The sequence below is a fragment of the Stylophora pistillata genome, chromosome 1, assembly GCF_964205215.1.
Source record: "Stylophora pistillata chromosome 1, jaStyPist1.2, whole genome shotgun sequence".
Lineage (NCBI taxonomy): Eukaryota > Metazoa > Cnidaria > Anthozoa > Scleractinia > Pocilloporidae > Stylophora > Stylophora pistillata.
Window position 1 is genome coordinate 50,408,154 of NC_142519.1, and position 27,281 is coordinate 50,435,434.

Sequence of the window (27,281 nt, forward strand, 5' to 3'; positions counted from 1 at the left end):
ATCAACTTTAATTTTGGAAATTTTTAGCTATTATGCCACAAGATATTAGGTAAAAGGGAAATCATACATTCAGAGTTGCGTGAGAGCAGAGAGAAAATAAAATCAGTGTCGAAACTGTACATACGGTTGTTACATCGATGACCATCATGCAAATTACTACCTCAGCTGTAGGAAAACTATGATATCTCTTGCTCATTTTGTTGAATGACTCTTTTAACCATTTTGGCGAATTGCTCATATTTCGCCCAAAGAAACCTCTCAGTAAATCCTTTTCAAAAATCATGTTTTTAAGTTCCAGCGATTCTTAACTTTTCATAAATTTACGAAAATCTGAAAACGCGGTTTCAGGTTACCTGAGTTCAGGCTCCGCATCTCGCACAGTCCAAAATTAACTGCGAAAACAAAGCTCCGCTCAAGGCTTAAAATAAAATCAATCAACACTAAACTTCACACGTTGTAAGGAAAGCTATTCTTATTCAATTCTGCTGAGTAAATTTTTTCGGGCACATCGATTTTGGGATTACTTAAGCCCTTGAAAGAACATCCTTACAGACCACGCAAAATGGCGTTGAAAAACGGTAATATTTCGCGCGAAAAAAATGTAGCTGTTACCTGACACTTTGGATCTTTAACAGTATATTCGTCAAACATTGCTATTTCCATTCACTTTGCAGTTTTTGATGCTCTGAATCGCATTGCTTCCTTTCGAAAATGTCAGAAGTGTTCGTGACCTGAGCGAGGAAAATGATGCAAAGTGTGTAAACAAATAACTAGGTATTTTAACCATATTGAGTTGTTAAATATCCAAATTAAATTCGGTCTCCTTTGTAGTGACTTATAGCTTGTAAAATGTAAAGAGACAGGTCAAAAATTTTGCCAGATGTTTGATAAGGTTCTCCTAACATTTTTGGGCTGAAAAATCTGCAAGTGAAGTACACATTACATTACCACCTTCTCACATTCAAGTAATGCAAAAGATACATACGAAAGAAGCTACTTAAGACTTGATTCCACACTGATAATCTAAATACTTTTTATCTTTTACAATGAGAACTCATTTTCTGTAAGTATAAATACAAAGAAAGGCGCCTTATGACCTTCAAAGTAATTTAATACAAGAGAACAGGTCTGATTCTCCTGGTAATTATTAATGTCACGCAACGTAACGTAATTGGACACGTTTTGGGGTGCTTGAACATACGCGCGTTAAAACCGCAACTGAAAGGACGACGTCGTTAAATTAGAGAAAGAAATTCCGCATTAAAACATGAGCGGATAGAAATGTAGGTTGAATACTCCCGCATCCGTCAGTTTGCATATTTCCGCCACCAGATGAGTAAACTTCATTACCGATGTGAAGACCAGAAAAGAAAAGTGAGGGTCAAAAATAAGATAACCACTAACTGACGATTAGGAACGATACGCCGTTCATTCGTTTCTTCCTCACTTTCCTATTCTGCTAAACGAAAGAGAAAGTCAGCATCATGATGACTTTTCAGTAGAGCCAAGTACGGGGCCTTTTTACGAATGGGCTTTGATGGTACATTGAGGCCAAGATCTTCACACATGTGCTGCAACATGGGTAGCCTCAAGATTTTCAAAGAGTCCTTTAGCGCCATTTCACAAAGATCGTACTGATCATAGATCAGGGGATGGTCAAGTTGTATCGACGTGACAGTCTCCTTTACCTCGCTAAAATTACTCTCCTCCTGAGCTGCTCGGATATCAGCGTCATCAGCATCTCACTGGCGTACTAACGCACTCTGTCTTGAGAAGAAAGAGGTGATCTGGGTAGTTGTGAGGAATTCCGATGACTAGAAAAGTCGTGCACCATCGGTGCCCCGGGCACGCCGCATATCTCGAGCAACTACCTGAGCGTCAAGCTTGTGGCCTGTCGTCTGCCCTACTCGAAATTTAGACAGAAAGTACGAAGTTTGTTTTTCGTTGAAACTGTAAGCCTTCTTTATTACTCTGAGAGCCCAGCCTTCTTTCAGAGAAACACGAGAATCTTCCTTTCCCACAGTATACTGGGTATACTGACGCACTATCCTTTGCCCTTTGTAGTAAATCCGAGATTGAAGTGTAAAAGTGTTATCGTGTGGTTATCAGACCTTGAGTGAAGTTTTTGTTTTTTTCAGTCTTTGGTATATTTGACAGCCCATTTAGGGTCTCATGTGGTGCTTGTTTGCTGGGATCGGACGTCGGTTATGATAAATAGAAATAATTCGCATTGGTACACTGAAGTGCTTGTACAGAATGCTGTTCTCCCCCTGCATTCTCAGGAATTATAGATCAATATATACATATTATCTCCATATGTATGAAAAACAACCATCGAATTGTTTAAGAGTCATTCAACAATCTGAGCAACAGATATCATAGTTTTCCTGCAGCTGAGGTCGTAATTTGCATAATGGTCATCGATGTAACAACCGTATGTACATTTTCGACAATGATTTTATTTTCTCTTTGCTCTCACGAAACTCTAAATGTATGATTTCCCTTTTGCCTAATATTTTGTGGCATACCAGCCAAAATTTCCAAAATTAAAGTTGATTTCAAAACTATTTTCTACCTGGCAGGGAATAATTAGATTAGCGTTTGTTTACACAACACATATCTTCTGCTCGCTCAGGACACAAATATTCGTGGTATTTCCAAAAGGACGCGTTCCGATTCAAAGCACCAAATTTTACTCAGGTATTAAATAAGGACATTTTATTACGAATATCTAGTTAAAAAGTTGAAACATTATGTACCAGGTATACTTTTATCGCATTAAATTTTACCTATTTTTCGCCCCACGTACAGCACTTTTTAAGGGTGTTGCTTAAGGGACAAAAAAAAATCACAACATAGCTGTGTACGGAAAAAATTAACATAACACAAATGAATGGGAAGACTTTTTCTTAACACATGTAAAGTTTGGTGTTAACTGAATTCATTTTAAGCCTTCAACGGAGCTTGGGTTTTGCAGTGAATTTTGGACAATTTGCCGGGCGGAAAACCGCACTTAAACCGCGTTTTCAAATTTTGGCAAATTTCTGAAAAATTGACACTCGTCGGAACTTTAAAACTTTATTTTTGAAAACAGTTTACCAAAGGGTATCGTTGGGCAAAATATGAGCAATTCACCAAAATGGTCGCTGACGAACGTTTCTCGATCCTAACGGGCAGCCATTCTTAAAGCCCGAGGTTGACCAGCTTACAGTTTTTCACTATAGGGACTTTTAAGCCGGTAAACCACACGAGTACGTTAACATATACATGTTAAAGATAAAGATAAAACAAGAATAAAGATAAAAACGATCAGAAAAAAATTAATACATCTATACAGCACGACTCAACTACCACAGGAATGACCACTATATTTTCAATGAGCTTTTTCGTTGAGCGGAAATAATATATCTGTCTGTCACGGTCGGTCGCAAAATCTCTTGTTTGATTTCGCGAATATGTGCAAGTTTAAGCGCTCTCTCATTGACTACAGCCTTATTTCCCCAAAACAAAAGTCATATCAGTTAGAAGCCCATTTGTAAAGGGGTCTGACCTCTAAGTTTCGTTTAATTTGTAATAAAGGTAGTAGGGTAAACTGTTTTTTCTAGCTAGGTAGAGATTTCCATAAAGAAACATAGGAGGATCTTTCAAATCTCACACAATGTCAGATTTCTTTTCAAATGTCATAGAAAGTACAGTGCAAAACCTGGAAAAGTTGTGAAATAAGCTGATTGCACATGAATATCGTCGGGCTCTTTATTTAAAGCATAAGGTTTTCTTGAAAATTGCTAATTTCCAAGCCTAATTTGCTCACATCTGGCCCTGAAATCTAGTGTCGCCGTTTTCCGCCAAAACAAAAATATATTCGAGAAATGAACCACATAGCGATGAATAGTTTAATATGATCTATTAGTAGTCGGAGTTTGAGCAAATTTCGCTTTTCACATTTTTGCCGCTAGTTTCCGACTTTGTTTGATTCTTGTTGACACTCACTCTTAAGTCATGTTTGTTACGGCGAAGATTGCTCTCATAGTCAACAAACGTCATGTTTTCATGGCATTCACCGTAATTCTGCGGTAAAACGCTTGGAAACTGAAATCCAGCTTTCGTGCGCTCGGGAAAACTATAGTAAAACAATTAGGAAAACAAGCTATATAGTAGCGTTTTCGTGGAGCAGGAAAACAGTCATAAACATCATGTTTTTATGGTATTCACCATTAGTTATTCTGTGGGAAGACGCTTGGGAAATGCAGCGTTGACACGCACGGGAAAACTTGAAAAAAACACAGCTATTCATTGTTATTTTCCTGGTGCTGAATAACATGCGCTGAACATCGTGCTATTCTTCAGTTTTACTGAGAGCGAACAATGAATTTGCCGTCCGTTTCCAGATATCTGAAAATGTTGGTATAATGTCACATTTTTCAGTCATTCACCAATTCGAACCTTGATAACCCCAGTAAAGAACGCAGATGAGCAAGCGTGGTTGGAAATAAATTTTGCCAAAGAATGCAGTCATTGAACAAGTGCTTGTTCGTTTGTTCATACGAACTGTGTAAGCCAGAAGTTTTGGGTAAAGGTGTCCAGGCCTTCCAACCTTTCTTCAAGACTTTGCACTCGGTGAAAATCACAATCTTTGAACACACTATCCAGCTCTGGTAAAAAGGAACTTTTTTGTCAAGTGCAGCCTTTCAATTTCAAAAACCTGAACAGCCCACTTATCTTTGTACTGTGTACTTTTAGGCTTAGAAGGTTCAAACAAAAGCTTCCTTGTGGTAACTTTTAGAGTTGAAAACCGGGTAGACTTACCTATTGCTGCTTCTTCCGCTTTTCAAAATTGCAATTGAGGTCAATGCAAAGTGCAACTGCCTTTGATTAAAATGAAAACACCTCTCATTACATTGGCAAGCAAAATGTACATGTGTTAATGAAGCAAAAGAAAGATAAACTAAATATATGCGTGATCACTTTCCTCGTGATCAAGAAACCCTGATAAAACACTGTTCCTTTTTTTATGAAATGCTACCTCCAAAAACTATAGTTCTAGTTCCCAAGCTCTTTTCAAAAGGAAACAATAACACAGACTCAGTCTAGGAATCACGATTACCCGTTGAAGTATCTGTTAACTTTAATTTTATTGTTTCGATTTCTTAGGTATTTCTTATGACCTCAAAGTCTCCTTATTAACAGTACTATCTTATTAACTTCGGTTGTAAGCTTTTTCTTTGATTTCTTGCATCAGAAAGAGTTTGTAGGGCTGCAATTTTTGTTAAAGCTGATTCTGAGGTGTTTAAGCTCAGGGGTCTTCGACAGTCATAATATGCGATTGAAAGAGAGTGACATAACTGTTAGAGCGTGTGAGTTGAACAGAGGCAAATTTACGTTTTATTAATCTCGTTTATTCAACCCATATTATCTCCCAGTCAAAGGTTATAGCATCAACCACAATACCTATAAAGAATTGTTCAGGAGGACAAATTTACTTTAGGAGATTCCCTAGTTTTGCACTGCGCAACCTTCTCTGCGCATAACATTGCGACATTCAAGATGGGGGCGGTTCTTCCCGCTAGCGTGAGAACGCACGGGAAACAGGTTGTTTTCCTTTTGTTCATTGGCATCTTCCGAGTGAACTACAACGTATTCACCGGAATTAACGCCTGAAAACACGTATTTTCGGGGAAGTTGACTGTGTGTAAAATACGCACGAAAACCTAACGTTTTCCTGTGTTTGCCGTTCACGGTAGAACGCACAGAAGATGTTACATCTTTGTTCGCAACCATTTTTTCGCTCGGTGAACAAAATGTTCACATGAGTTTTGCAGTCGAAAGCATGCATTTTCAAAATTTTTACGCGATGGTGAATTCCAGAATATTCGTCGAAACGCATTTTCCGGCGTTTTACCATTTATTGCTGTTCGGTTAACCTAGGTAAAATAACATGTATTCTGCCATTTACAGCCAACTTGCGTATTCTAACGTTATATTCACTGGAGTTAGCCAGTCGAAAGCATGCATTTCCCGATGTTTTCTGCAACGGTGAATTCGTGCAAGACATGCCCTCTCGTGTTTACGACCGCTTGGTTAGTCGCTGTTCGACCCAGTTGACCCAACTGCCTGAAAGGACCCAATAAGCTCAATTTCCCCAAATGATCCAAGCTACTCCAATAACTGAATTGCCTCAAATGACCCAATAGTGGTCAGTATTCTAAATATTAAACAAGATATCCATTGGCGTTTTCATGGAGCAGAATAAAGAGCAGGAAATAATGATCCTGATCGACGGACATCTTATATTCATGGCGTTGACCGTCAGCGTTTCTCGTATAAAACACTTGAAAAATACATTGTTCGAACGCTTAGGAAAACAGCAGGAAAACGTTCCGGAAAACGAACTATTCATTAGCCTCTCCTTGGAGAGAGAAAACAATCGACGACCATCGCGTTTTCTGGTCGTTCACTATAAGTAGTTGTGTGTGAAAACGCTTGAAAAATGCAGCGCTCGTGCGCTCACGAAAACTACAGAAAAACATATAGGAAAACATTGTAAGCTGTTGACGAGTGTTTCTACGGAGCAGGCAAACAATATACGAACAACAATTTTTCATGGCTTAATCACGCTCGTTAGTGCTTCTGTGAGAAAACACTTGACAAATGCTACGTTCGCGCGATCGGGAAAACTATAAATAAACTTGGCCAGGAAGACAAGCTATACACTAGCGTTTTCGTGGAGCAGGAAGACAATCAACAAACATCATGATTCCGTGGGTGATTCTGCGGTAAAACGCTTGGAAACTGAAATCAAGCCTTCGTGCGTTCGGGAAAACCATAGTAAAACGTTCAGGAAAACAAGCTATACACTAGCGTTTTAGTGGAGTAGGAAAACAATCACAAACATCATGTTTTCATGGCATTCACCGTTAGTTATTCTGTGGGAAGACGCTTGTAAAATGCAGGGTTCGCGCGTACAGGAAAACTATAGAAAAACATTCAGGAAAACAAGTTATTCATTGGTATTTTCCTGGTGCTGGATAGCATGCAATGAACATAAAGCTTTTCTAGAGTTTTTCTGAGAATTTGCCCTCCGTTTCCAGATATCGGAAAACATTAGTATATTAGATACAGTGAATATATGAAGTTCATATATTTTGAACTGCGGTATTAAATACGTATGATGCACGATCCTTCGCAGTAGATAGCGCTATTTATGCTTGATGGAGCAAATAGCAAAGAAAATTATTTAAGCTAAGAAACCACTCAGGTTGTGAAATGAGCAATCAACCCATAATTAATAAACCTCATTATTAAACGTTCTCCGGCAAAAATGAAGCTAAATGGTCAAACGTGGATTCCACCAATGGCAACGTGAATATCACGTTCCTTACCACACTCCAACGTCGTTCGAGCTGTAAAACTTCAATCCCTCGTGCACGATTTTTTAAAAAAAGTGAAAAAATAAAATCGAAGCATTGTTTCTTTATCTTACTAATTCATTAACGTATCTACATTGCTCATGTTCACATCTTCGTCCAAACTCACTCGTGCATATCCGTAAGGATACGAAATGATAGTCTCTCTGTTCACTACCCGCTTGTTAAAGACCCGGTAGTCCGTATTGTTTGACTAGTTTCACAGTTTTGACTTCTTTGCTGGAGGCTTCTCTGAAAAAGCGTGGCTGCATCTACATTGCGTCTCTCATCTGCAAGAGGGCGCTTAATTTCGTCCCAGACATTTATAAGCACGATCTGATAGCTCAGTAAGTTTCCGTGGCTTCCCGCTTCCCTTTTTCGCCGATTTCTATTCTGATTGAGAGTACTTCCTCCTGACACTTTCAGGCCTTGTCATATTTACCAAGCGATCTGCACAATGTTCTTAGGTTTCCGTATCCTTTTGCTTCTCTTCCTTCATGGCCGATAGTTAAGACGAAATAGGAACACATAGTATGTTCAGGAGAGGGTTGTTCACTGGTTGAAATAGTTCGTGTGGATCTGTGATCTGTTGGGTTGTGGATTTGTTGAAGCGTTCCCCAAACTTTCCCCAGAAGAAGTTTAACATCAGTAAAGCCACCGTTTTACGACCTGGGTTCTCCTGAATCTGCTCAGAAACTAACTTGATTTTCTCCCGATCCTTATACTCTCGCACATACCGGGCCTTCAATTCTCGCATTGTCACCCACGATGGTCAACGAGTAGCCTCTTGATTAATTTTCAGCCAGGTGTTGACACAATTAGCAAAACGTTCCAAGACTCTTTGTTCTTTGGGAAAGTACAACACCGCGTGAGTTCTTACCATGGGTGAGTTCCCAAAGTTCTCCTACGGTGCGATCGCGATGTTCACCAGACTTAACCGCGATCTGGAAAGCATCTAGGACATCCCTACCAAACGCTACCATAACATTCGCGAATGATACGTGTACAAGTATCATATCTATCCATGTACATAACGAGTTGAACTCAAGTTTTTATCAGAAAATGTTATGCCATCACCCCCTTTTTTTTTACATGAAATCAATTACCATAACTTATCCAGTGCTTGCCAATAAAGATAGTAGCATAATCTTCCATTCTTATGAGCTTTTTAGTGGAATTGCTGAACTGCAGAAAGTCGGCCATTCGAAAAGATCATGTCAGAGCTCTACTCCTAAAAACTCCAGGTCCAGCCATTCCTAGTTAAATTTTTTCTGACCAAATTGAAAAATGATGCTGAAAAGAACACAGTGACATAAACCGCACTCTGAGAACTATGATTACCTCTTCAGCTTTGTCAATTTCGTTACTTGTATAGAAACCAAATGAAGGAGTTACACCTGGAGTTTTCAATGACTGCTCCGAGTAGACTCACCTGTACATAACACACTCAGGCGTTAATATCTGATAGGTTTTCCCAGATATGACCTTACAATCTCCTTATTCATAATAGTAGAAGAACCAAGTGGAGTACTCGGTACTCTTATCTCAATCCGACACCAGAGGTAACTGTTTTTCCCAGTTCCTTGTTTTTCTCCTTTCCCTTGCGAAAATAGATAAATCTTAGCCCTCTCGCGCCAGTAACTATTTATTTTCTTAGGGCACTCCATAGTCTTTTAGTAATATCTACGTAAGACAGAAGCCGATGGCAATGTGATTATAATTTATGACCTAAATTATTAGAGCTTGTAAAAATCAAGCCTTAGACATAACTGGTGTACAACATCACGTACAACACATCATAGACCATAACTTTCTAAATGTATCAAGCGTGCAGATATTTTCCGTAGTTTCAAGAAATGCTCAGTCCCACATCTTTGGCAGAGTAGAAGATAAACCCTCCTAAGGAAGAAAAATTCAACTTCCCCTTTTCTCCAGAGATCGAGAAAAGCTAAGCAACAATATAAGGGGACTTAATGACACTTTTTAATGGTATTTTAAACCCATTCCTAGTTTAGTTTATCTAACCCAATTTAAACAAAAAAATGTTGAAAAGGACAAACAACATAGACTCACTCTAAGATCGCCTTTCTTGACATGTCAGTTATGAAGGAACCAAACAGACGCCTGAAAAGAATGCAGTGTCTACAGAAAACCAAATCGCACTGACTAGTACTTAGCGCATGATTCACACCACCCTTGATCAGTGGAGCGCGGTATTGTCTGACTGGGCGAAGCGCCTTGTGACAAAACTGTCAGTCATCTCCAAGGAAAAGGAACATTTGTCATCAGTTCTTTTTTCCAACAGCTATCCATCCTCCTTTGTACAGAAGGTCACGACAAAAAAAAAAAAAAAAAAAAAGAAAAAGAAGAATAAGCAACTCTTCCGTGATCAGAGAGCACGTTAGTTTATCTAACCCAGGTTAACCGGAAAAAATGGGCAAAAGGGCAATTAATATAGACTCACTGTAGGAATCATGATTATTCACTAAGGAGCGATCTTAGGTTCAGTTTTGTTCATTTCTCAGGTACTTAAATGGAAATCAAATCAAGAAGCTACCAGCTGGAGTTTTCAATAACAACTCCGAGTTGTCTGAACTGTAAGTAACACGTTCATAAGTTAATATTGGATGGATTGTCTAGGATATATAGGATATTTCAACAGAAATGTGATTTCAATCGTTGATAATCCCACCAATTTTCAAAACAGGTCAGAGGAACAAGTCTTGTGAGGTCTTTCCCCTAACACAAGCAATCATGAGAGATAATAATCGATTTGGACTTTTTCCATACAATGAATGCACATACTGAACTGAAAAAAATGGGCCACTCGACAAGATGATTTAAGAACTGTCTCTTCGAACTCCGAGGGACTTTATGAACCCTTTTAAATGATGTGTCGACATAATACAGTACTCTTTTCTCAGTCCGACACCAGGGGTAACTGCTCTCCCCATTTCTTGGTTTTGCTCTTTTTTGGTGCGAAAATCTCAGCCCCTCGACCCAATGCCTATTTATTCTCTTGGCGCTCTCTCTTGACCTCACCATTTAAGCATAGATCTCTACAACAATAACCAGGATTGAAAAGCTGGGAAAATTATTATTCTCAAGGCTTGAAATCAAAGGAGGGCCTCCAATGGAATTCTGATTGGTTTAAAGCTAAGGTCAAACCTTAAATTCTTGGCATATCCTTTACGCAGGTCCTTACATGACAATCAGATAGCAGAACTACCACCCGGAGTCTTCCATACCAACTTCAAGTTAATAAATCTGTAAGTTAAAAACTCAAAACTTTTAAGATTAGTTCGATACGTTCTTTTTTCTTTTTTCCCGCCGATTGCCTGCTTTTTTGCTATTTGAAAATTTCGAGCACAAATTTCTTCTGGCTAAAATGGGTTTTTTTTATCATGGCAAACAAAACGAGGCCAGGGATGGTTATATATTAACAAACCATGCAGTCTCTCAAGAAACCAACTTTACTATTTAGGCATAAATCTTTACAAAAGTAATCAGGCTTGACAGGCTGGGGATTTATCATTCTCAAGGGCAAAGAATAAAATGTTTGATCCACTAAATTAAAATGCATGCAGTTAAAAGACTACATATCACCATGCATTTTGTGGTAAGAAATGAGTTGATGTGCTTTCCAGTGGCGAAATGTACCACTTGATATTTAAATAGAGCCAACCATCGCACAGTGCTTTAGTGTAGTTGGGATTCTCGTCTTATTGGTATGAACCGCTTGCATTTGGTTGGCATTTTTTCAATGTCAAGTACTCGAGATTAAGTGCACCAGACCATATTTGAGGTTGTCCTCAGTGCTGAGGCTAAGGAATTCAGTGAGCTTAGGCTGGCTTATAGAGTGTCAGTTAAAACCAACTCAATAATATTGATCTTTTTATGGCCTATATTATTCATCTGATAATGTACCATTTGTGGAAAATATGAATTACTTTGTAGGAGGCTACATACTAACAAGATTGGGAGGTTACCTGATGACCTGTTTACTTCACTAGTTGAGCTTCAGAAGCTGTAAGTGAGGATTCTTACTTTATATTTATTTTCCCTTGAAAGGATAACACTTTTCTTGGAAAGGTTTTGCGTAAGGTGTTTATTGGTGTTTGTTAGGTCTTCAGCGAGTTAGCGTCCCTTTCCAAAAGTGCGAAAAAAAATTGCGAATACGAGAGAATGTTACTTAGTGGCAACAATGCTTAAGATTTACGACTTCATTCTTAAGGCCAGAGAAAATTTTTCCGTAGGGATTGGGTAACAATCAGATTGGAGAAAATGTCTTTCCTTTTTGGACCCTAAAGTACAATTTTCTTCTTTCCTTTAATTTCTATTCTTTTTGTGTTCACGCGCAGCGCGCGTGACTTTACAAATTAGTCAATCAGTTTAAAGAACTTTAAGGTTTACACTGCAAAATTGACGTGGACAATTTTTTCTCGTGCATGTTTCGTTGTTTTGTTTTTATGGAGTCGTTTACCGTTTTTGAGTTTTCGTTGAAGGCAATTTGTTATCCCTCAGTTTGGAATTATGAGAAGTTTCTCACTTTTTGTTTAATCAGAATGTTGTGGTTTGTTTAATACATAATTCTGCGGAGCTTCCACCGTAGCCTCTTGCTTCGTCATAGAACTTTTTACACAGATAATGGGGGTACTTTTCGGAGTGTTTAATGACAGCACCAAAATTATCCAAATGCTAGTTAATAATTATTTTACGAGAGCAAGTCGCATGTGAGACGGTAAATGTGAGATGAATAACCAACAAGCCCCGAGTTGTTGGTAAAAGTCTTAAATTTGGACAAATAACGAAAAAAGGAAGCTACTTCCTTTCCAAATGGAGAAGAGTTCCAATAGTTTCAGCTCAAGTTCTCGAGCCCTTTTCTAGTAAGAATGTTTGATCTAATGCTAACCGCTGTAATTCCCCTTTCCCAGTTCATAGATAAACAAAACCCAGACAGCCGCTCTCCCCTTTACCCTTCCATGACCTATCACAGCCTTGTTGTATCTTTTTGACACAAATAACATTGACGACACTACAAAGCTTCATGAAACAAACTAGCCCTATGGAAAATTGGTTCGCAACATTCTGTTCTAGTATCATACATCAGCAAGACCGGTAAAAACCGGTACGAATGGCAAGATTAAATATAAACGAGTAGCAAGGGTCAATATAGTTTTGGGAACGATTATGTCGCAGAAAAAGTGCTACTCTACAAACACCATTGGGTTTCTGTTCTATGTTAAACTTCGAAACTCACTATTTTAGCCACAAACTGACTCTGAACCTAAAATATTAACTTAAAACTGACCGTAAATTCGGAGTATCCTTCTTTTTGTAGGTACTTAGAGAACAATGAGATAGCAGAGTTACCACCTGGATTCTTCAATAACAACAGGAAGTTGACTGAACTGTAAGTAAAATATTCATGTTTCCGCTAAGTGACTGGCTGCACGCCCTTTGCCAAATTTGTACTAAAATAGACTTTGACGGCATCGACGACACCACAAAGCTTCATGAAATAAACTTGTAAAGCGGGTAAAAACCTAGCCCTAAGGAAAATTTCTTCGCAACATCTTGTTCTGGTATCATACATCAGAAAGACCAGTAAAAACCGGTACGATTAGCAAAATTGAATAAAAACGAGTAGCAAGAGTCGATATAGTTTTGTGAACAAGTATGTAGCTAAAAAATTGCTACCCTATAAACACTATTGGGTTTCTGTTCTATGTTAACCTTCGACACTCACTACTTTAACCACAAACTGACTCTGAACCTGAAATAGTGACTTAAAACAGACCGTAAATTCAGGGTAAACTTTTTTGTAGGTACTTACAGGACAATGAGATAGCAGAGCTACCAGCTGGACTCTTCTGCAACAACAGGAAGTTGACTGAATTGTAAGTGAAATATTCATGTTCCCGCGAAGTGACTGAATGTACGCCCTTTGCCAAATTTGTACTAATATAGACTTTGTTATCAATAGCAAGCAAAAGGGGGTCTGGGGTAATTAAAAATTGGAAGCAGTAAACAAAGAATTAGACATTGTTCCGTCCAACAGAGGACCAAAGAGCCAGTACAGAGGAAGGACCGTATTAATGACACCATTTGATGTAAATTACTTAAAAAAAATGGGTCTTAATAATCCATACAGCAAGGACTACATACAAATAATACATATGGACTTTTTGTCTACAATTGATGCACTTGCAGAAACTCGCGTGGCAAACAAACTAGCGTTCACCTTATGGAAAATGAAGGCTGAATTCACGGAAAACGCAGCATTTTACTAACGTTTACCCGTGGGTTGCTAACGGAAAATCCGACGTTCTCTGTGTGTTTTCGCATCGGTAAATCCCAGTATTCGTTGAATTATTCGGTAGTTTTCCTTCGCGGTAAACAATTCATTTTTCCGGCATTAACCGCTAGGGTAACGCACGGTAAACAGTTTGTTTTCGTTTTGTTCATTGGCATTTTTTTGAGTGAACGACAACGTATTTACCGGAATTAACGGCTTAAAACACGCATTTTCCGGGAAGGTTAATGGGTGTAAATACAGGAAAACGTAATGTTTTCCTGGGTTTGCCGTTCGTATAACGCATAGAAAATGTCATGTTTTCTTCTGCTCGCAAATATTTTTCACCCGGTGAACCAAATGTTCAAAAGAGTTATCCGGTCGAAAGTATGCATTTTCCAACATTTTTCCGCGATGGTGAATTCGAAAAAATTCGTTGAAACGCATTTTCCGACGTTTTACCATTTACATGTATTGCTGATCGGTTGACGTATGAAAAATACCATGTATTCTGCCATTCACAGCCGTTTTGCGCATTTTAACGTTATGTTCACTGGAGTTAACCAGAAAGCATGCATTATCCGGTGTTTTCTGCGATGGTGAAATCGTGCAAGGCATGCATTTTCCCGCGTTTACCGCCGCTCGGTTAATCGTTGCTCGACCCAATAAAGTGCAAGTGAACCCAACTGCCTTAACCACCAAAATGGCCCGATTAGGTCAATTTCCTTAAATGATCCAAACGGCTCAAAAAACTGAATTGCCCCAAATGACCTAATCAGGGTCAATCTTCTAAATATTAGACAAGATATTCACTGCCGTATTTATGGAGCAGAATTCAGAGCAAGAAATAATGAGCACGATCGACGAACATCTTGTGTTCAGGGCATTGACCGTCATTATTTCCCAGAAAAAAACACTGAAAATGCATTGCTCGGATGCGTTACAGCTGAAAAACGTTCCGGAAAACGAACTATTCATTAACGGCTCAAATGACTGAATTGCCCCAAATGACCTAATCGGGGTCAATCTTCTAAATATTAGACAAGATATCCACTGGCGTTTTCATGGAGCAGGATTAAGAGCAGGAAATAATGATTGAAATCGACGAACATCTTGTTTTCAGGGCGTTGACCGTCATCATTTCCCAGAAAAAAACACTAAACATGCATTACCCGGACGCGTTGGAAAACAGCTGAAAAACGTTCCGGAGAACAAACTATTCATTAGCGTTTCTATGAGGTAAGAAAACAATCGACGAATATCGTGTGTTCTTGCCGTTCATCATTAGTAATTCTGCGTGAAAACGGTTGATAGATGTAGCGCTCGGGTGCTCATGAATACTGCAGAAAATCGAACAGGAAAACACTGCAAGTTGTTCACGAGCGTTTCAATACCGCAGGAAAACAATAGACGAAGAACACGTCTTCATGGCCAAATCACGGTCGTTAGTAATTCTTTGAGAAAACGCTTGGCAAATGCAGCGTTCGCACCCTTGGGAAAACTATAGAAAAACGTTCAGGAAGACAAGCCATACACCAGCGTTTTTGTGGAGCAGGAAAAAAATCGACAAACATCATGTTTTCATGGCATTCACCATAAGTTATTCTGTGAGAAAACGCTTGGCAAGGGCTGCGTCCTTGTGCCTGGGAAAAATATAGAACAATGTTCAGGAAAACAAGCTATACACTAGTATTCTCGCGGAATAAGAAAACAATCAACAAACATCATCAAAGTTTGTGAATATATGATAGTCATATATTTGAACTGTGGTCAAAGAACGAGTATGAGAGCGATCTTTGCAGTAACGAACACCACTTAAGCAGTTGATTCAGCACTTCACGGGTTTTTTACGAACCAACTCAATGACCAGCCCTCAGTTGGCTTATTAGCCCAATCGGTGGTGCACTGCACCAGTATCGCAAAGGTCATGGGTTCGTAACCCATAGAGGTCAGAATTTTTTACAGCCCTCATTTTCACTACTGCTTCAGCAGTGTTCGTTACTGCGTATCAAGCTTTGCCTATTATTTTGGTTAGGATTTTTTTAAGACAATGAAGCTTTTCTCATCTGTCCTTTGGGATTTTTCTCTTCGGTGACGCGAACTTAGACTCGGTTTAACTCGGCTCTAGTTCGCAAATTTTCAATGATGACAGTTTGGTTCCCCACGGGAGCCTACTAGGGAAAACACAGACAGATCAGCAGGGGGGTGAGTTAGTAAATGTCGGTACCTCGAGAGGACGCGTCTGTTACGTTGATTCACAGTACGCGATTCGAATTGTAATCATGGCGTAAGCTAATCGCATGCAATAAAGTCCCAACGTGTAATGCTCCACTCCAGTACACAGCACATAAATAAAATATGCATGAAATATAAAGTTTACGACGTATTTTATCAGTAAAAGTAATTTACTCCAGTCATGTTATTGCGCGCAAGCGTTCTCGGAAAGCTGGGCCGGGAGCGATCTGTTTTCCATTCGCGTTAAATTTGTTGTTTTAAATTTCTTTTTGTTTTGCCCACGCGACGCCGTTTTAAAATAAACAGAGGGCAGGCAAAAAAAACCTGATCCTGAAAAAAAAAAGGAAAGAAAACTGCGTGCGTTCTTTTTTCAACCACTGACGCAAGGAATGTAATAGAAACAGTGCTGTTGTTGTCAAGCCTCAGGAACAAAGAAAGAGTGATTTCACACCTTCTTACGTTTGAGTGATGTCACTTTTCGGGCAGGGCACAGATAGTTTGAAAGAACATATTTATCCTTCGTTTGGCGCGCAAAGCGACAGACTACGTGGAAAACAATGTGCTCATCAAGTTCAAAAAATTCTTCTACCCACGAATTAAGAAAACCACTAAATCACAAACAATGAGCTTTTAACCTTGCACTTTGCAAAGCTAAAGGCGTCTTTAAAATGAGAACAATAAGAACACTAATGCGGCCTTGAATTACTGTCAAATATTGTAAGTATCGTATCGTAAAAGTCCGAGCTTTCGCCGCTCAACGGCATCATCAGGGACGGGTAAGATAGAATATTCCGCAAGGGATGAAAAAAAGGGAGAAAGGTGTCACTATACTAATGAGTTAGTGTCACTGTGAGGGGCTACAGTGTGGTATGGGAGGCGTTAGAACAATAGGTCCGCGAATTCGATGTATTCTTCTCGGGAGTTAAGTGTAGGCTATGTGCGCTTGTCGAATACTATGGAGACTTCGTAAATCTTACTCACAGTGTTAGCTTTACGCCCAGTCGCAAACTGTAGAAAGCGAGTTTTGACTCCGGATTACGTTTGCGAGCCTTTTTATGCTATTGTTGAACTTTAGAAGAATACCCTTATAAAATCTGCCCGCTTGCCGCCTCCCTTTATTTATAAACGTTGACTGAGTGTGACTACAACAGGTCACTACAATAATAGGCAGAAAAAAAACGCTCTCTTTTTAACTTTTATAATCGCATGGCAGGTCATAAATGGCGTTAACGAAATCGAGGGAAGGGGAGAAAGCGGAGGGATAGAGCCTTCTTTCACTGTTACAATGCTAAGATTACGAAGGAAAAGTGAGGTCACTCAAACGTAAAAAGGTGTGAAGTTACACTTTCTTGTTCCCTTCGGCTTGCGGACAAAGCGTTTTCTTTTATATTCATTGCGTTGAATCATAGTTAAGCTGCCGGTACGCAGTTAATTAAAAAAGAGGTAATTTTCAGGATCAGTTTTTACTGTCCGCCCTCCGTGTTTAGATAAAAGCAAGAGCCTTGAAATTGTTACTTTACGCAATTGCTCAAAGGATATTTCGAATCACTGTTCTCACTAGTCATTTTCTGGAGTGAAAACGGAAAGTGAAATTATACATGCTAGAGTGGGTGTTTTCCGCGAGAACGAGACGCAGAGCTTAGACACAATCTGCCCACACCACTGGCGTGAACTCTGACCTGGCTGGCGGCGAGACACTTCCACGTGCTGTGTGCCACAAATCTTATCCCAACAGGGAGCAAATGGAAAAGCGGTTCAAGGAATTTCGAAAATGGTGAATTTATTCTCAGGTTCATGTTTTCAAAAGCTCCGCTGTCCGTGACCACTGTAGAGCATATGCTCTAAGTGATCCTGACGACCCAAATTATTCCGTGACTTGTGGCCACGCCCATTGTGACAACTGTGACTGCTGCTTGCTTGTCTCGTTTATCATGAGGGAGATTGAGGAAGGCTTAGAAACAGCTGAATGCTCGGACAATAAAAAAGAAGAACTGTCTTTTGTTATTTCCCAAGCCAAACAGAGTATTGAGTGCTGGAAAGCCCATTTATTGCGGTCTATAAATCAGAATGAATGCAGACTGGACATCATGAGCGGCCTCAGTGCCCCGTTCATTTTTCTAGTATTTGACTGGGTGATGAAATATCTTCCACGTAAGTTCTGGGAAAGCCAGTCGGATTGGTTTGATAAAAGATATCGTGGCATATAGTAGTGGCGATTAAATGCAACAGCGGAGAAATGGAGATGATGGCATTCCTTCATGTGTTTGAGAGTGCTACCGCCCAAGACAGTAGCTCGGTGTCAGCCATACTTGATGACGTCTTTATTCAACTGAATACTATTATGCCAGAACTACAGACCATCTATATTCGAGGCTACAACGCTGGATGTTATCATTGTGCGCAGACTCTGATTACAGCTCCTCAGATTGCAAACGTCATGACCTTCAGATCTCTCGGATTGACTTTTCTGAGCCACAGGGAGTCGAGGAAAAGGCACTTGCGATCGCAAGGAAGCCACTATAAAGTCACACATGGCGAAATATCTGAATTCTGGACACGACATTGACATTACTGCATAGATGAAAGAAGCTATGGAGTCTTCCAGGGGTGTGCGCGGCGTAATTTTGAAAGTGTGCAGTCCTCCCAACGCTCCATCCATCAAGAGTTTCAAGTGGGAGAAAGTGAGTTTTGTCAGAAACCTTTGCTACGGCCAGGAAGGGATAAGAACGTGGAGAGCCTACGACACTGGCCCTGGAAAAAGTATTCCCTGGACAATCCGCGATGTCCCTGAACAATCGGAACTGCCGACGATGGAGAACAGGCCCTCGACCATGGAGACTATCACAAGCTTTCTTCCAGTAGTACCCAGATGAATAGGTGGCCGAACCCCCCCCCCCCCCAACTGATATAGAAGGCAACTCCAATTGTGTAGACGAGTCTTCAGATGAGTCAGGCGTTGATGTTGATGTTGCTAACAATTGTCCATTATTTACATGCGTAGAAGAGGGACGTGTCAAGACGTTTATACGGGATGCCTCGCTGGTTCAACACTTGGGCTATGGAAAGCACAAGCGTGTTCTAGAGTATGAAACGCTTTTTGACAAGGCCACGACAGAATACGCGACTAATCTGGATTGTGGCGCGAGTAAATGCCCAACGGTCCTAGAAGGTAGTAAACCATCACTACCAACTGTGCCCACTACTCTTCCGATGGGATGGGCACTGGAATCGACACAGTCCCGTAGTACAAAGGCTACTGACAATCAAAAGCAGTAACTTAATTCCAAGTTTCAAAATGGAGTCGCACAATGTCAGATTTCTTTTCAAATGTCAGAAATTACAGTGCAAAACCTGGGAAAGTTGTGAAATAAGCTGATTCCATTTGCATATCTTCTGGTTATTTATTTAAAGCATAAGGTTTTCTTGATAAATGCTAATTTCCAAGCCTAATTTGCTCACATCTGGCCCTGAAATCTAGTATCGCCATTTTCCGCCAAAACAAAAATCTATTCGAGAAATGAACCACATAGCGATGAGTAGCTCCATAAGTTGGCTTTGAAACGGCTTTCTAGAGCGCGCGCTCGGGATAGTAAACAAACAATAATATTGCTGATTTAATTTCTTGTTTTCTTATTCTCATTCAGTTGTGCGATTTAAGGAAAACTCATTACCTGAGTCGTGAATTCCTCGTCAGTTAAATGGCGCTTCAAAATCGATAAGCGATTCGTACGATATTGGTTTTCGCGTGCAATTTAACTGACGCGGAATTCACGAGTCAGGTAATGAATTTTCCTATATTAGTAGCCGGATTTTGAGCAAATTTCGCTTTTCACATTTTTGCCGCTAGTTTCCGATTTTGTTTGATTCTTGCTGACACTCACTCTTAAGTCGTGTTTGTTACTGCGAAGATCGCTCTCATAGTCATCAAACCTCATGTTTTAATGGCATTCACCGTTGGTAATTCTGCGGTAATACGCTTGGAAACTGAAATCCAGCTTTCGTGCGCTCGGGAAAACTATAGTAAAACATTTAGGAAAACAAGCTATATACCAGCGTTTTCGTGGAGCAGGAAAACAATATCCCAAATATCATGTTTTCATGGCATTCACCATTAGTTATTGTTAGAAGACGCTTGCACGGGAACACTTGAGAAAAACAGTAAGGAAAACAGCTATTAATTGGTATTTTCCTGGTGCTGAATAACATGCGATGAACATCGTGCTTTTCTTCAGCTTTACTGAGAGGGAACAATGAATTTTCCGTCCGTTTCCAGATATCTGAAAGCGTTGGTATAATGTTAAATTTTTCAGTCATTCACCATTTCGAACCTTGATACCCCCAGTAAACAACGCAGATGAGCAAGCGTGGTTGGAAATCAATTTGCCAAAGAATGCAGTACTTGAACAAGTGCTTGGTCGTTTGTACAGACGAACTTTGTAAGCCAGAAGTTTTGGGTAAAGGTGTCCAGGCCTTCCAACCTTTCTTCAAGACTTTGCACTCGGTGAAAATCATAATCTTTGAACACACTATCCAGATCTAGTAAAAAGGAACTCTTTTGTCACGTGCAACCTTTCAATTTCAAAAACATGAACAGCCCACTTATCTTTGTACTATATACTTTTAGGCTTCGAAGGTTCAAACACAAAAACTTCCTTGTGATAACTTTTAGAGTTGAAAACCGGGTAGACTTACCCACTGCTGCTTCTTCCGCTTCTCAAAATTGCAATTGAAGGGGTCAATGGAAAGTGCAACTGCCTCTGATTAAAATGAAAACACCTCTCATTACATTGGCTAGCAAAATGTACATGTGTTAATGAAGCAAAAGAAAGATAAACTAAATATATGCGTGATTTCCCACTTTCCTCGTGATCAAGAAACCCTAATAAATCACTTTCCCTTTTTTATAAAATGCTACCTCCAAAAACTTTTAATTAGTTCTAGTTCCCAAGCTCTTTTCTAAAGGACACAATAACACAGAATCAGTCTGGGGATCATAATTACACGTTAAGTACATGTTCAATTTAATTTACTTCCATTTCTTAGGTATTTCTTATGACCTCAAATGTCTTTATTAACAGTGCAATCTCATTAACTTCGGTTCTAAGCTGCTTCTTTGATTTCTTGCATCAGAAACAGTTTGTAAGGATGCAATTTTTGTTAAAGCTGAGTCTGAGGTGTTTAAGCTGAGAGGTCTTCGACACCCATAATAATTATGCAATTGAAAGAGAGTGGCATGGTTGTTAGAGCATGTGAGTTGAACAGAGTATAATTTACCCAGTCAAAGGTTACAGCATCAACCACAATACCTATAAACAATTCTTCAGCAGGAGGACAAATTTACTTCAGGAGGCTCGAAAGGGTTTTCCACAATTAACAGCAAATACCAATCAGTAAAAGATATCAGGACTGTCAAACTTATCATCATCATAATGACTTGACATATGCATAACACTATGTGAGGGCAATATTTTAAGGGGGTTCGTCAGGCATTATCTGTTTCCATGACAACAGTACAGTAGTGCTAAAAGACCTTCTTGTTTTGCACTGCGCAACCGCTTCTGCGCATAACATTGCGATATCCAAGAAGGCGGCCGTTCTTCCGCTAGCGTGGGAAGGACTTAAGGGCCGCTTTTGCAAAGTAAAAGCTTTTATTCGCAATAAGGATGCCGCAGATTGGCTGAAAGCTTCCTGGTTTTCTCTTGAAAAACAAGAAAATGAAAAGAGTGTGCGTGATCCGGATGTCTGCAGTGGATTTCCACTTCGCGGCCGTCTAGTTGTAGAATTAAATGTCCTCGCTGAGGCTGTGGATGGAGGCTCTGAAGCCTGTGGAACAGCTCTATGGCTCTCCGACTCCATAAAAGAAACAGTGTCTGGGCTAGGATCACTACTCTACATATGCTGTTCAAACTATGAGTATGGAGAGACAAATATCGTTCGAACAAACAAGACCCACCGTAGTACCGGAACAACACGAGGGAGACCAATCTTTAATGTAAACACAAAGCTAGCTGCAGGTTTGTTCACATTTAACGTTGCTAAAGATATTGTTTTCCAGCATCCATTTAACATCTAGCCAATTTCTTGATATGTTGAATGGACACATTTATAGGGATGCTGCACGCAGGAATGGGTCCTACCCACGTAAGCGAGTTGTTGTCATCCATTAATATACCATCACTTGGAGAGTCCACGCTGAAGGCTCAAGAGAGGGAAGTAGGGCCCCAAATTGAAAAGTTGGTAAAGGAATCATGTCTGGAAAGTTTAGAAAGTGAAAGAAACCTGAGGAAAGATGATAGTGAAGAGGAAAATGTGGAGACAGGAGTGTCATATGACATAGGATGGCAAAAAAGGGGAAAAGCCCACAACAGCCTAACAGGTACACTGCAAACTCTACATTTGAAAGAATTGAAAAGGGGGCATTTGGATATGCATTTTCATAGAAAGCTGCTATTTTTTTCTCCGGATTGTTCTTTAGCTTGCTGACAGTTCTCGTGTCAGCCAATAGTCAAAGTTAATTAAACAAATGAATAAAATATATCCTTACTTTCACCACTAGGTGTTGGCTCCATGGTTGGCCTAAATGGGTCAAGGTCAAAAAGGCAATATATATACATATATTTTGTCTACTAGCACCTTGTTGTAAACAACAAGAGCTATGGTTTTTTTGCAATTTGACCAAAAAAGTACAGAATCAGTCGACATATGACCTCACCCATATTTGCCTCCTATTGAAAGTGTTACCCAGGACCTTTACTCACAATGTCTTTTGTAAAGGTGTGCAACATGTGAAACTGCCAGCAGACAGTCAAAAGAGCCTTGCGTACCTGACTGCAGGCTCAACTGGGAAGGCTCATCAAAAGCTATGGAAGCTGATGGTTGTGTTGATCTAGTCAAAAGGTAATTACTAACCAGGTATGTAAGAGTAAAAATAAAAAATAAAATAACAATTATAATAATAGTTGTTAACATGTTAAATTCACAGCTTATTGCTGCAAAGAGAGACTTGTGGAATCTGTTCTTATGATATCAGTGTTACAGTAATGACACTTGAGCCATAAACAGTGGAAAGTCTTACAATACCTTACACCCTTGGTAATAAGAATTCAAAATTTGACAAGAAAGCAAACATGAAAATGCAGAAAAGAAAATACTTTAAGATAATGCCTTGGTGTAGTTTGAATGCCCTCACTTTTTATGGCAAAAAAATTAATTTTTGTGGTTTTACTCTGCTTAACAGTTGTGGAGAAAAAAATGTAGTTGTATCTGTTCTTGTTGGGGATGATGACTCGTCCACCATAAGCAAAGTGAGGAAAAATGTTGAGCATGAGGTTGAAAAATGGTCAGACGTAGTCCATGCTGAAAGATCCTTTGGTAGCTCACTATACAGCATCAAGACCCAAAACAAAGCCTGACAGATATGGTGATACAGTATTTCCAGCGATGCTTTGGTTATGCACTAAAGCAGAGTAAGGACGATGAAGAAGGTGTGCGAAATGGTCTGAAGTCTATTGTGCCCCATGGTTATGGCGACCATTCTTCCTGTAGCAACTGGTGTAGCTACTTAAAAAATTCTGCATCCTACAAACACAGAGGCCTTCCCCATGGCAAGGATCTGATGGACAAAAGCTTGAGGCAGTCTCTGGAAAAGATCCTAGAAGTAAGTACAGTGTACATGTATGGTGGAACAGCTCGCTCCTCACAAATTCCCAATTCCCACCATTTTACATGTAGTAGAGGAACACAACTCTTAGAAAATAGTGTTAGTGCTTATGATTGTATTCTAATTAATAACTGCAAGGGATAAAGTTATAAGTGTTAGGGGACTATCAACCTCTTTCTCAGTTTCACAAGCTTTTATGAGATACCAAATTTTAGTGAATAAAAATCATTTCTCTCCTCAATTTAGATTTATGCTTCAAATGCCAAGAAGCTAGCTGGTCAAACCAGGTAAATGAAGCACTCACTAACACTATAGAAAGCAAACTCCAAAGATCAGACACTACGGATCTAGTGAAAGCAATGACTTCCAGTGTTGCATGTGCTGTTGGCCAAAAGAACTCAGGCCAATCTAATGTTTCTCAGGTGAGCAGATATAATATTATGAGCATTTTCTACACTTCCCAATTTGTGAGATCCATAATTTGAACATTACACATTATCCACCATGTCCAGTGTTGTACTACCAGTACCTTGCATATCATAACTCACAAAAGAAAAAAAAAACAAATAAAACATCACTATATTATAATTTAGAATATGGTTTTCACTAAGACTGGTGAATTTCTCTTATGCTTTCATGAAGACACAACTATTTGCAGGTTCCATTTCTTTAAAGTTTGCAAAGAAAATGGACAAGAAAACTCTAAGTTTGAAAGAGAAACAGAAAACAAGAGAGTACAAGAAGAAAAGAATTGAGAAGAAAAAGAAGCGGTTGAAAAAGACAAAACAGCTTGAGAATATAGAAGGACAACAGTATAGTGGTGGAATGGGCTTTGATGGACACGATGCTGCTCAGGAAATTTCAGCACCAGCTGCAGCCTCAAAGATTGAGAAAGTATCATTAACCAAAGACTACCATCAAATCATATTTGATTTGGAAACATCTGGAAGGGGTAATTAGCTTAGTTTGCAGGGTGGAGTTTAGCAAAAAAGTAACAAAGTGAATATAACGATGTTTGTCTTAGCAGGGTATTTCTGAATTGCATTTTAGAGAATAATTATATTTCATGATGAAATTGTTTTTCTATTTTGCTAGATTGCTGAATACATATCCTGATAGATTCCTCTGTTTTATCATGCCTTGTTCTTAAAGAAAATAGGTGAGATGCAAATTAGCAGGACAGGTATTCAGAAATCACTCCTATTTTTATTTTAGATATACTCTGCATAGATGCACTAAGCTTTTTTATTACATTTTTCTTTGTAATGTCTTTATTATAAATTACAATATCGGATTACAATATCGTAAAACAGGTAATGATGCTGAAATCCTACAAATTGCAGCAACAGATGGTAAAGATGAGTTCTCTATTCATATGAACCCTTGTAATGTAATATCACCAGAAGTATCTGCTGTGAACAAACTTACCCTCCAAAGAGGAATACTGTTTTATGATGGGAAGCCAATCACTGATGCCATTGCAACTGATGTGGCCCTGAAGACCTTCATTGAAAATTGAAAATCAAGAATGCCTTGCATTTTAGTTGTACACAATTGCAAATCCTTTGATGCCAGGTTCTTGGTGCAAGCAGCAGAGAAAAATGGAGTAATGGATGACTTAGTCAAAACAGTTCCTGGCTTTACAGACTCTCTTCCAGCATTCAAGGAATTACTTCCTGAGAGGAAATCCTATAGCCAAGAAAACCTTGTACAAGATATTCTCTGTAAATCCTATGAAGCTCACAATGCTCTTGCAGATGTGCAAACACTCTACCAGCTGGTGAACAAGTTTCTAAATGTCAAACTGCTACATGTACAAAAGCACAGCTTCAAAGTTTCATGGGTGGCATCCTATCAGAAGCTCTTAAAAGAAAAGAAACTTCTGGTTAATACCCTGTAGCCATTAGTTAGAGAGAAGTACATTTCAGCCTCAATGGCCATTAAGTGTACAAGCTCAGCTTTGGGTCTCCCTCACCTACAAGTGATATGCCAAAGAGGCAAGGAAGGAGGGGTGAAGCAAGTTCTGATGGAGAGGTTTGACAACAAATCCAGAGTCTCCTCAAACAAGCGGGTGCTGGCACAAATATGTATGTACTCTATAGATAATGCAAATTAAGATTGTGATTTGTGTAATTCGTGTTTTGAAATAATTTTTGCATGGAACACGTGGTAGTCAGAATGAGGACCAGTGAGACATTGAAGTGTGGTTTTGAAGTATAAAAAGCACATTTTAAAGTTCAGTTTGTATTTTTCAGAGTATACTACATTGTACTGTATATATCACTTTTAGATATTTCATATTTCCACCGTGAGTTTTGACTTATTATTTACGTGATTACTTATTCTATACATTGTTAATTTTGAGGGCCTCACGGAAAACCGCTATGCCGAGCTGGGCTCCAATTCCCTCTTTAAATATTTTTTAATTAAAAACTCACGTTAGAGTGATGGGTGAAGAATTCCCATTTTGCTGTGTATAGAAACCAAACAAGAAAACATACAAAGAATAGCAATCAACAGTCTTTTCTTCAAGTTTCCTTGTCAAGTCTTTATTGCCCCAAAGCCAAAAATATCGAACCCCAGCTCACTGGAATTAAAACGCCAGCGCTACAAAACATTTTCAACTAAAGGTTTATAGCTTAAAAATCTCATCAAATCTTGACTTACCTAATCTTTGTTACTTTTTCACGCTTTCCAAGTCTGAATTTCTGTGTTGGCGATATCAAACACATAAAAACAACCGAAGACAAGCTTAGTCCCGGGTGCATACTTCGGACATGATAGGCACTATTTGTGTCTCGTCCCAGTCCCCACCGTGCAAACCTTCCATCCTGATTGATCCTGACTACCATCTCAAAACAACGTCCACCTGCCACGGCAGTTTGTGAGGAGACAAGCACTGTGACACCTGATTTTTTTTTCAGGTATTTGCTATGAACAGTCTAATAAAGAAAATGTTTGAAGAAGAAAAAAGTTTGATAGTGGAACTTGAGCTTTTTGGAAAATAATTCTGCACTTGGTGTATTTTGGCCAAGGCAGAGACTTAAAGGTAACCACGAAACTGTCCAAAAAAGTGCAAAATCCCCACAACCAGGCAATCAAAAACAGCTAAAAAGAAGCAATGCTACTTATTTTAATAAAAGAAGCTTTAATTTCAAAATAACATTTTGTGTCTTTCAAGTTACCAAGGCTAAACTCTGTATGAAGGTGATTCAAATTTGTAATGCACAACCAGTAAAAATGCCCCATTTTAAGAGCCTGCTGATGAGTAAACAAGCATGGTCACCCCATTTTTTTATTGAATTTTTTTAATGTTTATGTCATGAATGTTAATTAAACCAAGTTAAAAAAAAAAGGTTTGAAAGTAGTACAATTTCAAGGGAATTACCTTAAGTCACTTTAAGTGGACTTAAATCGCCTAAAGTTGTAATGTTCTCTTTGCCAATTTTGCTCAAGTCGCCTTAAATTGCCCAAAGTCGCCCAAAGTTACGGCGAGTTAAGGCCCCAGAGTAGGCATGAATTGGGAAACAAAATATGCATGCTAACAAGTCGTCTTGGGTACTCTAACGTTATGTTCACTGGAGTTAGCCAGTCGAAAGCATCCATTTCCCGATGTTTTCAGCAACGGTGAATTCGTGCAAGGCATGCGTTTTCTCGCGTTTATCGCCGCTTGGTTAATCGCTGTTCG

The 27,281-nt window shown here is 39.3% G+C and overlaps 2 pseudogenes across 1 annotated transcript in view; one reads left to right on the plus strand and one right to left on the minus strand.

Annotated features, from left to right (window-relative positions):
- The window catches only part of LOC148742938 (delta-1-pyrroline-5-carboxylate synthase-like), a 595,352-nt pseudogene that overhangs the window by 164,073 nt on the left and 403,998 nt on the right, over positions 1-27,281 (minus strand). The window lies entirely within an intron of this gene.
- LOC148742947 (uncharacterized) lies at positions 17,865-25,709 on the plus strand (annotated as a pseudogene).